Genomic DNA, 14728 nt, shown 5'->3' with positions numbered 1-14728 from the left:
ACAGTGGTTTCTATGGCAGTTTTCCCAAGCAGGAAACAAACTTTCACAGCCGCACACTGTTCTCTTAATTCAGCCATCACAAACAACGAGGTTCACGCAAAACTGCTTTAAAAAAAAATTAACTGTGACAAGCGAGAACCTTCCCAGGCAATGCCACTGGGTGCACTAACTCAGAGCGAGCTACTCAACGCTCGCCTAGTAGGGAAAATGCATACTATGAGAGGTCTACTCTGCCCAGTGCAATTCCCGTTATTTTTTGGGGGGTTACCCCCTCATATGTTGTCCCCTGAGGTGGTCCCTACTTCCACAGACCTCATGTACTACCCTGGGAAATAGACACCTCCATAGACATGTGGATGGTGCCTAGTCATGTTCTTTGTTGTACAGATGAGAGCAGCCTGAGGTAGAAATAAATACACATGGTCATCAGGGGTGTGCCAGTCTCAGTTCTCAATAGAAGTGAAACCAGTAATGCGCGCGCGCATGTGTGTGTGTGTGTGTGTGTGTGTGTAAATTTATATCAAGAAAATGGTTCACATGGCTGTAGAAGTGGGCAAGTCCAAGCCCAGGCAGGTTCCAAGTGCCTGGATCTGCTATTAGGCCGGAGGCTTCTAGTGAATCTCATAGCTGTGGGGGCTGCTTTCAAGATCAGCCAAAGACGACAGACTGCTGGCTGCAGAGGAGGAAGGGATTCAAAGTCAGCAGCTCAGGCTTGTGGCTGCAGAGGCGATGAATTCATGCCAGCAGGTCAGACGGCAGGTTACTGTCCATTCTCAGGGCTGGCAGGCAACATGGCAGGCTGTTGACTCAAGTCCAAAGAAATGGAGTTTGATGAGCCAGACACAGGGTCCAACGAAAAGCTAACAAGTTTTCCTCAGCGTCCACTTACACAGGAAGCAAGCCACACCCCTTTCCATTGATTCACATCAGAGGTGTGACTTGAATCGTTGTCTTGCAACAGTTTAGCTGCTCATAGAGATCCCATTATGGAATTGACTACCTTGTTGGGCACATCATGGAGGATTACTAGGTCCTAACTGCCCTGCCAAGTTGATGCAAAACCTATCACTATGTGGGCGTATTGTTAGTTGTGAAGTTGGATCCTGGACCATAGAAGGAAGCATTGCTCATCCTGTGTCATCTTCCTGAGAGCTGGCCTGTTCTTGTCCATATTGGGGGCCACTGTGTACTTGAGTGCTTCCCACCTGGAAGGCTCACCTCCCGGCACTGTACCGGACGATGCTCGAATTTCCAGAAGTATCTTCCCCAGCCTTTCTCTCGAGCATATGTTAGTCTGGAAGCTCCCCTGCTGGTGTTTAGAACATGGGGGACACGGCTTCTGGCATCATAGCAACACGCAAGCCACAGCAGCACCACGAACGGACGGGCGACGGGCGGTGAGCTGAGGTGGAAGCGTCACAACTCTCTAGGTGGAGCTATAGCAAGTCTTCGTTCTGAGAAGAGATGTCAGGTAAATGGGGTAGCCTGCGTCCAAGACGCTCTCCAACGATTCCCACGGTCTTGCATCATCTCTTCGTTGGGAAGAGGCTGGCTGTGAGAGGGAGACGGTGTAACAGCTGATGTGTGACTTCCCAGGCTAGATCAGACATCAAGGGACGGGACGTCGCCACGCTGTCACCTCGTTCTCTGAGACCACGCACTCCAAGGGAAGCCAGCCCCCGTGTCTAGTGGATGCTCAAGTAGTTAGGCGCTGTTAACCCAGTCCCATCAGTTTCGTGGGCAGAGAAGGACGGCCTCAGAGGATTTGCAAGCCTGTACATCTTTTCAGGCGCAGACTGCCTCGTCTTTCTCCTGAGGACCACCGGGTGGGTTCAAACAGCTGACCTCTTGGGTGTGGAACAACTAAACCAGAGAGCAGACACCAAGGACTTGGTGCTGCCGTGAGCAGGAACAGGTGGCTGTGTTAATAGGTTGTCCAGGGCAGCCCTCCTGCAGAAGAGGAGGGAGAATGGGGTTGTCAGCTACCCTGCAGTGCCCTGGGCTCTCCTGGTCGACAGAACCATTGGTGCTGAAACCCGGGATGAACCCGTCACAGTTGGCCTCTCCAGGGGCTGGCCATGCAGGTATTTGAGGGAGGGTCTCTGTAGGACACTAGCCAAGCCAGTGATTTTCAGCGTACCCCCTCACGCCCCTAGGAGACATTTGGCAATGTCAGTAGACATAGATTGGGAGCCCTGATGGCTGGGTGGTTACATGTTGGGCTGCTAACCACAAGCTCTGCAGTTCAGCCACCAGACACTCCTGGAGAGAACGATGGGCCTTTCTACTCCGATAAGGAGTTACAGACTCAGAAACCCACAGGGGGCTATTCTACCCAGTCCTAGGGTCGCTGTGAGTCAGTCAGCTCGATGGCGGTGCGTTTGGCTTGGTCTTTGGTAGACACTCATTATGCGTTACGCTGCTTTACTCTAGTTGGAAACCAGCAGCCTCTGTCTGGGAGGAAGATGAAGTTTTCTGCTTCCATAAAGACGCACAGTCTCAGACACGCCAAGGGAGGATTCTGTTCTGTCCCACAGGGTCGAAATGGGTTGGCATAGACTCAGTGGCAATGAGGTGACACAAGGAACCTTGGTGACAGGATTGGGGGTTGGAACCCACTGTATTTGTTGTTAGTTTGAAGGAAGACCTTTGCATGGTGCCCTCAGTGCAGGGCCGACCACCATGAACGAGGGCCACAGCTTGGCACCAGGACTGAGTGGCTGCACTGTTGCCAGCTCCCTGTTTGTGCTTACAAGCCCAGATTCTGCCAGGGAGACAGAGCCCGGTGCCCTCTGTCAGTCCCGCCTCCAGGCTGGAAACCACTGCCAGTCACAAATTCTGGACGGCGCAGTGACAGCCCCCGCCCCCGTGTGAGCCTTATGCTGGCACCTGTGAGTGCCAGGATGTTGCTTCCTGTGCACGTGGGACCCTGCGCTTGGAGAGGTTCCACCACTTTACTTAGCAGAGATGCGCTGCCGAAGTGACAGGCGGCTTCCCCCCACCTGCCTGGAATGGACAGTATGCGTCCAAGGACTCTCAAGGTCCCTGAGCTGGGCCAATTGGCAGTAATTAAGCAGTCAGGCCCAAGTGGATGGATTTGCTGCGGCCACGTGACGGCCAGATGCCAGAGTGTGAGTGGCTGCCCAGTGCAGTACTCTGCAGTGCGCGGAGGTGCCTAGGCTCCCTCCTCCCAGCTCACCCATTGCCTGCTCCTGCATGCCCTTCCACGATGGACGAGGGCCCCATCCTGCAGGCTGCTAATCATTAACCCACCCCGTGGTGACTCAGAAGGTGGAATTTGAGTCCACCCAGAGGCGCCTTGGAGGAAAGGCCTGGTGATTTCCTGCTGAAATACAAACAAAGCTGCTTCCAAAAATCCTCGCTTCCATCAAGTCCATTCTCATTCACAGGACCCTACAGGACAGAGTCAAAGTGCTGTGGGTTTCTGAGGCTGTCAGTCTTCCACGGGAATAGAAAGCCTCATCTTTCTCCCCCAAAGCAGCTGGTGGTTTTGAACTGCTGACTTTCCGGTTACAAGTCCAGTGTGTTTCCACCATGCCTCCAAGCCCTCTAGGGTTCCACTGGCCTCGGATACACGTGAGCTAGGTGTGAGTTGAAGTCAACTTGACGGCTGCTGGAAACGAGCTAGCCAGGCTGCAGGTGAGGGCTTTCCAAATACCGTGTGTTTCATACGCGCTGTCTGTCAGAACCCCCAACAAAACCCAACCCAGTTGCTCTTTGTCCATGCTGGCCCCATGGTGACCATATGGCACAGTGGAACTGCCCCACAGTGTTTCCAGACTGTGAATCTTTATGGAAGCCGGCGGCCTCATCTTTCTCCCATTGAGAGGCCGCCTTACTTGGTTAGCAGCTGTGGCACTTACATCATCTTTTGTCAGCTTGAACGAAGGGGTGGAGTCTAGCCTGTCAATCAGGTCATAGCCAATGAGGCCTCTGTGTTTTGCATGGCCTTCTCCTGAGGATTCTGGGAACTCCGGTCTTCCTCCCTGGAGGTGGGACATACACTCTCTGCTTCATCTTCCTGCTGACAAGCCACATGGAGCGACACTGATGGAGCCAGAGCCTTGGAGCTGGAGGAGCCATGTGGAGACCCACGCAAGCATGGAGATGCTTCCACCACCACTGCATCCACAAGACTTCCCACCTACTGGCCTGTGATCTTCTTGCATTCAGCGCTATTGCATGTGTTGCAGGAGTCTGAAGAGGACTTTACAGACTGGTATTGGACACATGGGCTAACATCAGCCTGACGCACTTGAACTGAGCTCGGCTGGGATGCTTTCTCAATATACAGCTACTCTTCGGTATACACATATGAGTTTCTATGAATTTGTTTCTTTAGTCCACCCAGACCTCTGGAGCTCAGCATGTTTAGTTGGGGGTTATTAGTCCCATTCTGCAGATGAGAAAATGGGCTCAGAGTTGGTCAGTGATTTCCCCAAGCCACACAGCTCATAACTGGCAGAGGAGGCAGAGGAAGCCAGGTCGGCCTACTCCAGAGCCTGGTCCTCAGTTACCATGGTTAAAGAGAAACTTTCTTTCCAAAGAACTCTGGCAGTGCAAAGGTGAAGCACTCAGTTGCTAACCTGAAGGTCGTGAGCTCGAGCCCACCAGCAGCCCTGATGGAGAAGAGACCTGGTGACCTGCTCCCGTAAAGATGGCAGCCAAGAAAGCGTGAACCCAAGGCAGACTCACTGCCACCGAGTCGGTGCCAACTCATAGTGACCCGACAGGACAGGGCAGACATCCCCCTGTGGGTTTCTGAGACCTGTCAATCCTTTTGGGAACAGAAAACCTCCGCTTTCTCTGGTGGAGCAGTTGCTGATTTTGAACTGCTGACTTTGTGGGTAGCAGTCCGATGCACAACCACTGCACCACCAGAACTCCTCTGGAAAACATAGGTGCCCTTTAGATCTGTTGTTTAGCATCGCTATGAGTTGGAACCAACTCGGTGGCACCTAAAATAACGATGTGTTAAACAAATGTGAGCATGTTCATTGGGCATCATAATCGTTTTTCATCCACATTGTATATGAAACAAGAGGGAAATGGGTTTGCCTCATTGCTTCCTGGGTTTATACAACCCTGAAGACAATTCTTCAAAGAAGTAAGGCCAGAGTGCTCCTTAGATGCGGGGAAGGTGAGACCTTGTCTTACATACTTTGGGCATGTTGTCAGGAGAGACCAGTCTCTGGAGAAGGACATCAAGTTTGGTAGTGAGGCAGCAGAAAGGGGAAGGTTCTCGACAAGACGGATGGACACAGGGTGGCAACAGTGGGCTCAAGCACAGGAGCGAGTGTGAGGATGGCACAGGACGGGGCAGTGTTTCGCTCTGTTGTGCACAGGGCCGCTCTGGGTCAGAACAGACTCAACAGCCCTGAAGAACAAGAGAAAAGTCAGGGGCTATGACGACCCGGTGGTAGAGTTCTCATCTCCCGTGGGAGATTTTATTAAAAGGCAGCTGGACATCGTAAGGATTTGGAGGGGTGGGAGAGGGGAAAGGGGATAAGCTGATGGTCAATGTGAAGGGGCTCAGCATAGTCTCGGAAAGATGGAATTGCACCTGGAGGATGTTGCGTCTGCAGCATTGGGAGGTTAGAGGCATCTTGAGGGCACCTGGTACGGGCTGGGGCTCTGGGCAGGATGGCCCTACGGTGGTTGTCATAATTGGCATCCCTGGTGTTTGCAAAGCCCAGGAAAGGGCTGCCACAAGCTCTTGGAAGACACTGCCCTTGGTGGCTGAGCATCTCTTCTGACATGTGTGTAGCTGTCATAGAGTCAGGCCCTGGCTTGTGGGGACCCCCTTGCTCGATGGAACCATCTGCTGCCCAGAGGGAGACTGGAGCATCGTGACTCAGAGTTAGCACCAGCTATCTTTGGACGTCAACTGACAGGCCTTTCTTGCTCGTCAGACTGTCTGAAAGCTCCCCCTGGAAACCTGCTCAGCATTACAGTAACACACAAGCGTCCACTGGCAGATGTGTGGTGGTGGCTCCGGTGGTGCATTGGCTGGGAACTGGACCCTGGTCCCCCAACTCCAAAAGCCAAACCAAACTCACTGCCACCCAGTCTGTTCTCACGCACTGCGGCCCTAATGGCAGAGGAGTCTGCTTCTGTGGGTTTCTGAAGCTGTGAATCTTTATGTGAGTAGAAGGCCTCTCCTTTTTCTATCTCGGAGCAGCTGGGGGATTTGAACTGCTGTCCTTGCAGTTAGCAGTCTAACTCTTAACCCAATACATTACCTGGGCTCCCTCATTCTCCCGAGTTGTTGTTATGGGCCATCGAATTGGTTCCAACCCAGAGTGACCCTTTGCATAATAGCGTGAAATTCAGTTTTGTCTGGCAGTGAATCCCCCAAGTCTTCTCTCCAGGGCTGGGAGCGATGAGATGGGCCGGAATACAAGTCTGTGACAATGGTTATTAGATATGGTTCAGGTAGAAACTGCACCCCCAGGTGGTGGCTGCTTCGGGGGACCATAGAGTTGGAGCCTAGCTCCCAGCAGCCCCAGGCGAGCAGGGTAGACTTGTCCCAGAGAATTTCCATGATGGACAGAACTTTCCAGAAGCACACCACCAGAAGATGCTCCCAAGGCACTTCTGGATGGATTAGAGCCGCCAGACTTGAGACTAGTTGTTGATCGCTTAACTGGTTGTGCTACGTAACCCCACCTCCCCAAAAATCCATTCAGACTCAGATTGATCCGGGGGGGGTAGAGTAGAAGTCCCCCATGGGGTTCCAAAGGCTGCCCTCTTGACCTGAACAGACTGCTCTTCCTGGGGTCACCTGGCGGGTTTGAACCCATGCCAACCACTCATTTAGCACCTGGGCGCTTTAACCATTGTGCCACCAGGACTCCTTAGTAGTCAAGCACTTAACCCTCTGTACTGTTTAGGGTCTCCACCTAGACCTGTCAACTCAGATTCTTTGGAGGTGAGCAGCTGACACCCCATGCCCCAACACTCCCAGTGTGCTGCGAGCTTGGGAACCACTGAGTGGTTGGCTCCGACCCACCTCCCCTTTGCCCTTCACCTCTGCAGGCAGGGGTGAGTCAGAGGCAGAACAGGGGGAACCGGAAGCTGCTTCATCTCAACTCATAGGCTTTGCTCTTCCATTTGGGGTCGTTCTGAGCCCTCCTGCCTCTGGTGTTGGGGTGAAACAGGAAATTCTGAGAAAGTCATTTTGAGGAGACCAGAAAGACCCTCAATAAAACGTAGAATGATGTTTATTGCCAAGAGCCTGACCTTCAGCCCAACCTTCAGCCTTAAACATCTTGGCTCCCAGAGAATGTGTGTGTGGGATAGTGGTGATGGGGTGTCCCAGGAGACACTGGTGAGCTGGGTTGAAAACAGCTGTTTCATTTATCCCTTGATACTAACGACCTGAAAGCCTGCTGTATCCTGTCGATAACAACACGCCCTTGTGTTAACCAAAGGACCATGTCCTTTCTTAAGAGCCCTCCTGAGAGCCGCCTGGGAAACATCAGGTGTGTGTGCTTGGACAATGTTAAGTGGGAGCATTCCATCCATACCTGCTGCTCCCTGCTGGGGCACTGCAGGCTTGTTCTCCGGGATCCAACTGGTCCTCAAACAGCCCACGGCCCCTGAGTCCCTGCAGGTTCGGCGCACAGCGGGGAAGACACCGGGTCTGGCTGGTGGGCAAATATATCCAGGGCTTGTTTGAGGAAGGAGGAGCCCTGGTGGCGTACTGGTCACATGGTGGGCTGCGGTTTGTAAAGCCTTCAGTTCCAAACCACCAGCAGCTCCCTGGGAGAAAGATGAGGCTTGCTACCCCCATCAAGAGTGAAGGGTCTCAGGGACCCACGGGGGCAGTTCCACCCTGCCCTATGGATTGACTCCAGGGCAGCAAGTGAGGAACAGGGAGCAGCTAGTGGGGGTGGCCTGAGTCTGTCAATCAGATGGGATGTCGTCCCGCAAAACCCAGGTAGTCATCTGGTAGTGAGGGAAAAGGGAAGGCAAAGCAATACCCACTGTGCCACGAAGCACAGGAACGGAGCGACTGGTGGCTGTTTCCTTCGTGGTCTTGCTTAGCGCCTCCTTCCTTGCTTTCGCCCTCTAGTCCTGGCTAAATCGTCACGGTTTTCCTCTCTGAGTTTGACAACAGAATGTACTCATTTTCTCCGAGGGTACACTGCTGTGGCAGCCCCTCCCCAAGTTTAAAACGGCCGGCTCTAGGTGAATGGTTCTTTTATTATTTAAGTCATCATTAGCCTTTTTTGTGGAGTGTTTTTCTTAAGTTTTAAGGTAACAAGTAAATGCATGATGATCTGGATTTTGAAACGTTGGATTAAAATCCGTGCCCAGGGTCCTCCACATGGATAGGAGCTGTGGCGTCGGTTTTGACGCGTCCCGACCAGACAGAAAGACACCCCTGTGCCGTTCTCACTCAGGTTCCCGCGTCTGAGCCCACGGTTGCCGCCCCTCGTCCATCTCAGTCCACAGCCACGCCGATCCGGCCCATCCGGGGTTTCCCTCTTGTCAGCACCCTCTACTTTACTCCTGCAGACAGAGGGGCCGCGGAGATCATGATCTAAGTTAAGCGGGACAAAACCTTGCCTTCCGTCCGACCTTCTAAGGAGCATTCTGGCTGATTTTCTTGAAGACAGATGTGCTTGTCCTTCTGTTAGCCCACGGTGCACTCGGTCTTCACCACCTCGGAATCCAGAGGCATCAGTTCTGCCTTCGCCTTCCGTATTCGTTGTCTGGCTTTCCCATGCCCGTGGCACAGTGGCAAGGACCACGCTTGGGTCGGGCAGCCCCTAGTCCTCAAAGTGACCTGCTAGCATATTAACCCTTGATGTGCCCAGGGTGCCCTTGAATGGCTTGACTGCTGCTCTGGGGGATATTGGTTGTGGCTCCAACAGGGTGAAATTCCTGACAGCTTCGGTATTTTCTCCCTTTTTTCCATGATGTTGCTCATTGGTCCAGTTGTAAGGTGTTTTATTTTTATGATGAGGCGTCGTCTATGCTGTGATAAAACTAAAACATATAATTATATCGATAAGGCCCTTAGAGATGTAAATGCGCCGGCAGTCCCTGGAAGACCTAATCAGAAACCAAGATGCTTAAGCTTATATGTAGAATCTCATTCAGCAAAAACACGCTTTTATTTTAAGGTAAGTCAGACACCATGACTGGAACCACATGGTGGCAAGGTTGGGCTGGTGTTGGGCTGCTCACAGTAAGGTCGGTGGTTCAAACCCACTGCCTCTCCTGGGGACAAAGCTGAGGACAGCCTAAGAGACCCTACGAACAGGGTCACTGAGAGTCAGAACGGACTTGATGGCAATGAGCCTGGTCGGTTGGTTGGTTGGTAGGGAATCACCATGGTTGACGTGTCTGGTGAACAATCATGGCAGGAAAACAAACTGGGTAGCTTCATCCCTAGAAATTTCAGCAGATATTAAAGCCATGTGAGGGGGTGGGGGAGGGGTGTTTTCATGTAAAATAGATTCGGCTCTAAGCTTAGCTGATCATAAACAGGTGCTCCACTGACATTCATATCCTGAGGGATTTGAAGACTCGTTTCTTTGGACAGTATGGCCGCTCATGTTTTCAGGATGTCTGTTGTTGCTAGTCTCCTATTGCCCAGCCCCCTTTCCCCAAATCATGGCACAACTAACAGTGTGGGATTCAAACCAAAATAGTTCAGTCACCACAGTGGCTCCAACCAACCAGCCAGCCAGCCAGCCAGCCAGCCAACCATCCAGCCAAGCTCATTACTAGGAGCTCAGTTCCAACTCTCAAATAATCTGGGTGTGGAGTTTTGCTTCCCAAACCTCAACCCTGGGAAGATCCCAGTGTTGGAATTCACAGGCCCCCTTCTTATCTCAGAAGGTCCCAGCAGCTTGGTGGCTCTCGTGGGGTGGGTAGCGTGTACCCTGAGGCCACGCCCTTGTTGCTCTTCCTCAGCCTCATCCTCCTGTGCTGCCGTCCTGCTCACCTCATGGTGGGGAAGGGTGCCCTCCCCTCCAACGACTAGTGAAGGAGCTGGTGGACCAGCATTAAGAGTTTGGCTGCTAACCGAAAGGTTGGTGTTTCGAACCTACCAGAAGCTGGCCATCTGCTCCGTGGGGATGACAGCTTAGCAAACCCTATGACTCTGCAGCACACGGCAGCCACAGCCACTGCTGTTTATTTTACCACAGCGTGCCCCTCTGCGACTCTATGAGCCGCTCCCTTGATGAAAGTCTCTCTCCATCTGCTGCAAAGCTGTGCGTAAGGCTTTCAGAGGCTTCTTTCTCTGAAGTGGGGAGCTGAGCCCTTCTTGGGCTTGATTTTGCTTAAGGTCATCCAACAAGGTGGACTGCAGCAGTCCATTGGCAGGCAGCTGCAGAATTTCAGGCTGGCTTCCGAGGAGGACGTGGATTCTAGCTCATAGCAGAGAATACCAGGAAGGTGTTTATTATTAAAGATATTTATTAGAATACCAGAAAGATGTTGATTAAGACATTCAACTGTGTGGCCCATAATAAACTGTGGACACCCTTAAGGAGCATGGGCATTCCAGAACATTTCACCGTGCTCATTCAGAACGGGTAAGAGGATCAAGAGGCGGTGTGAGAACAGAGCAGGGGCGTCCTGCGTGGTTTAACATCAGGAAAGGCGTGTGTCAGGGTTGTATGTGCTCACCATACTTCTTCAATCTATGTTTTTTTAATTTTATTTTTTAATGATTTTTAAAAACTTTTTTATCAATCTATATGTTGAGCAAATCATCAGAGAAGCTGGGTGCTATGAAGAAGAGTTGGCATCAGGATTGGAGGAAGGCTTATCAACCACCTGCTTGATGTAAGGTTGATGCCATGACCCTGCTTGCTGAAGGTGAGGAGGACTTAGAGCACTTAGTGATGAAGAGCCAGGATTGCAGCCTCCAGTGTGGATTACAAGTCAATGTAGGAAGACCAAAATCCCTAAAATTGGGCCAACAGGTAACATGATCAGTGGAGGAAAGGTTGAAGTTGTCAAAGATTTTGTCTTGCTTGGATCCACAATCATGCTCATGGAAGCAGCAGTCAGGAGATAAAGCAATGCATTGCATTGGGTAAATCTACAAGACCTCTATAGAGTATTGAAGAGCAAGTATGTTACTTTGAGGACTAAGGTGAGCTGGCCCCAGCCATGGTATTCTCCATGGCCTTACAGGCAGGTGAAAGTTGGGCACTGAGTAAGGAAGACCGTAGAAGAATCGGTGCCTTTGAATGGTAGTTTTGGAGAAGAATATTGAAAGTGACATGGATTGCTAAAAACCGATCGGCAAACCGATCTGTCTTAGACGTACAGCAGAGTGCTCCTTAGAGGCAAGGATGGCAAGACTTTTGTCTTTAATCCTTTGGGCATGTTGCCAGGAGAGACCAGCCCCTGGAGAAGGACATCATGTTTGGTAAAGTGGAGGGGCAGTGAAAAAGAGGAAGGCCCGAAAGGAGATGGACAGACCCCGTGGCTGCATCAGTGGGCTCGGGTGTAGGAACCATTGTGAGGACGGCACAGGATGGTACAGTGTTCAGTTCTGTTGTAGCACCTAACAACAATCACCCACAGGAGCCCAGTGATGTAGTGGGCTGCACACTGGCTGCCAACTGCAAGGTTGGCAGTGAGCTTGAGCATGGTTGGGTGGTTGGAGCCACCAATCACTACTCTTTGGGAAAAAGTTGAGGCTTTCTACTCGCAGAAAGATTTAGAATCTCAGAAACCCACAGGGCCAGCTCTACCTGGTCCTATAGGCTCCCTACGAGTCATAATTACACGGATAGCAGTGAGTTTGGGGTTTTTATGTATACACATAAAAGTTTCACAGATGTTGCTTCTCTGAAGAACCCAGCCTAACACAGGGACCCACCTGACATTGAAGGATTCTCAAAGTGGCTGCTCTGGGTGTATCCCCTGAAAGAGATGCTAAGATCCTAATGTCCTGACATTGAAGGATTCTCAAAGTGGATGCTCTGGGTGTATCCCCTGAAAGAGATGCTAAGATCCTAATGTCCAGTACTTGTAAATGTGTCCTTACCAGGACATGGGGTCTTTGAGGATGTGAATCAATATTCATAATGAGTCCTGTTCGGGGCGGGGGGAGAGCTGATCCCATAGGCCTGCTTTCTAAGGCTGTACACCTTTACAGCAGTAGGCTGCCTCGTCTTTCTCATGAAAAGTGACTACTGGGTTCAAACCATTGACCTTTAGCATTCTAACACTTAACTGATGTAAGCTCCAGGGCTCTGGGAGAAGGACATTACGCTTGGAAGAGGGGAGGGTCATTGAACCTGTGAGGGAAACCCTCCAGAGATGGTGTGTTGGGCAGAGTTCTCTAGAGAAGCAAAGCCAGGCCACTTATGATTATATATATATATATATATAACGAGAAGGGATGCAACAGCTAATTAGTCCACACAGCAGTACAGAGGGCTCAATTCAACTCACTTCTGTGAAACAGTTAATATACTGGAAGTCCTTCAACTCGTGGAAGGGGCTTTGGTCCAAGGTCAAGGACAGACAGTGGGGTGGGTCCGCAATAGGTAGTAGCACAGGAGCTGAGCTCAGCGAAGCAGGCCCAATGGGATATCGAACTCAAGCATGCAAAGTGACAGGATCCATCCACCTCAAGCAATGTATGCACTAGCAGTGTGGTGAAGCAGGTCTTGAAGAAGCCTCAAGCTCTAGCAACATGATCCACGGGCTGGCTTGGCCTACAGGTAGTGTAGCTCACAGGTTGAGGCAGAGAACTAGCTAAAGAAGCAGCATGCTGGTCCGATCACCAGAGAGCAAGAAAGTTGGGATGGACCCTACAGAGCAAGTTATCTCTTTGCCATCCAATCAAACTGCCACCTGTTTAGTCTCTGCCCACATGTTCCTATTGGCCAGGTTGGCACAATAAACCAAACAGATGGGCTGACACAATGGCTGCAACCATGGGCGCAGGCTGCCCAATGTTGGTGAAGGTGCTTGAGGATGGGCAGGGTTTGGTCCCTTGGTACTCAAGGCCATCAAGAGTTGGGATTGACTGGCCAACAGCCAACTACAGCAACAGTGACATCCTAGGCAGCCAGGGGGCATGGTGGCTTCAGCAGCACCAGTAGGAACAGGCATGGGGGTGGTGGGTGGACCGAGGCAGTTCAGCTCAGAGGTCCTCAGGAGTCCATGGAGGCCCCCCCATCCCCCCAAGACAGAGGAGTTAGTCTCAGAGTCAGAGATGCACTGGAACCCCTGACGTGGCCTGTGGGAGACTGTCCAGAAGAGGTCCTTCTGGACCGCCCTCATCCACTGCCTCCATCTGGGCACCACCAGGTCAGGGGTGCCCCATTCCAGAGGAGGGCTTGGGTAGCTGTGCACCCCACTCCTCTCTGACGTTAACATCTTTATAAACATCACAGTCCCCAGCCACATTGGGGCCTGACGAAGGTGTCTGTGTAGCATAGTCTGCTGGCCCTGGGGGCAGGGACTGTCCTCTCTCCCCCCTTGGATTGTGGACATGTGTCATCAGATGAGGGGAGCCCCAAACCTCTTGGGAGGAGGGTCTAAGGACTCACGGGCACACGGGCATGGCTGCTTCCTTTGTTTCTGGTCACGTGAGGAACGAGACACCCATAGGGAAGGGGCCCAGTGTTTTCTGAATGAAGGCTCTTGACGCTCAGCCAGCAAAGATTCTCTGTCCAGGGACATGTAGGAATTCCCGAGGCCCAATTTCTCTGAGCCTGAAGTTTGAGAGAAGGGTTTTTTGCACCAGTGGCTCTTTTGTGGTGGCCTGCTGCTGTGGGAGGAGCTCTGGTGGCAGCGTGGTTATACGTGGTTATAAGTTCTCCAGTTCGAAACCAGCAGCTGCCCCCACGGGGGATGGACAGGGCTTTCTACTTCAGTCAGCAGTCTCAGACACTCACAGGGGCTGTTCGACCCTGCCTTGTAGTTGCCACGAGCAGCCTTGACTCGATGGCAATGAGTTGTCAGGGGTTCATATCAGGTCCGATGGAGGAAGTGAGTGCTGGGAGACTTAGAACATTCTAGAAAATGGCTGATCGGTACCGAATGACTCCGTAGCTCTGTGTTCTCATCAAGGGGAGTTTGCCTAGGGACAGACGGGGTACGTGGTGGGAGTCCCCTGAGGAAACAGTCAGTTGGGGGTTCAGGCCCAGAAACCTACGGGAAAAGCCCCTGTTCTGGCATACGTAACACACAGACTGGGCGCTCTCTTGGCCTCAGCCCTTCCCGCCCAGCCCCACTCCCCGGGGCAGAGGCAGGCCACCTGGTCCCTGCCTAGCCATGTCCCAGCTACCTGAGCATGGTTCTGTCAGCCCCTACCAAGGGCACCTCTTTCGTTCCCTGGAGCTGTCTGGTTTGGGGTTAGAAAGTCCAAGAATGGCTTTCAGGTTGTCGGGGATACCAGATGGCTTCATCACCCCGAGGAGGCTCAGAGGGGATAAAATGATCAAAAAGCATATCCATCCTGGAGCCCCTCTGAGCCTGCGGAGACGTCACATGCCAGGGGCCGCCACAGCCTAGAAGCCAGTGTGACAGAAACCAAACCTGTCAGGGAAATGGACAGGGGCAGAGAAGGACGTGCTGACCGAGAGTAAGGGTGGGTCCATCAGGGCGGCTTTTAATCAGGGAGACCCCTCCCCTCCACCAGCAGTCCCCCCTGTACCACTGACCCCGGAGAGAGCGAGATTGGAGAGAGAAGACCTCCATTCTCGGCAGCTCA

The sequence above is a fragment of the Tenrec ecaudatus genome, chromosome 11, assembly GCF_050624435.1.
Source record: "Tenrec ecaudatus isolate mTenEca1 chromosome 11, mTenEca1.hap1, whole genome shotgun sequence".
Classification (NCBI taxonomy): Eukaryota; Metazoa; Chordata; class Mammalia; order Afrosoricida; family Tenrecidae; genus Tenrec; species Tenrec ecaudatus.
This window is presented reverse-complemented; position numbering follows the sequence as displayed.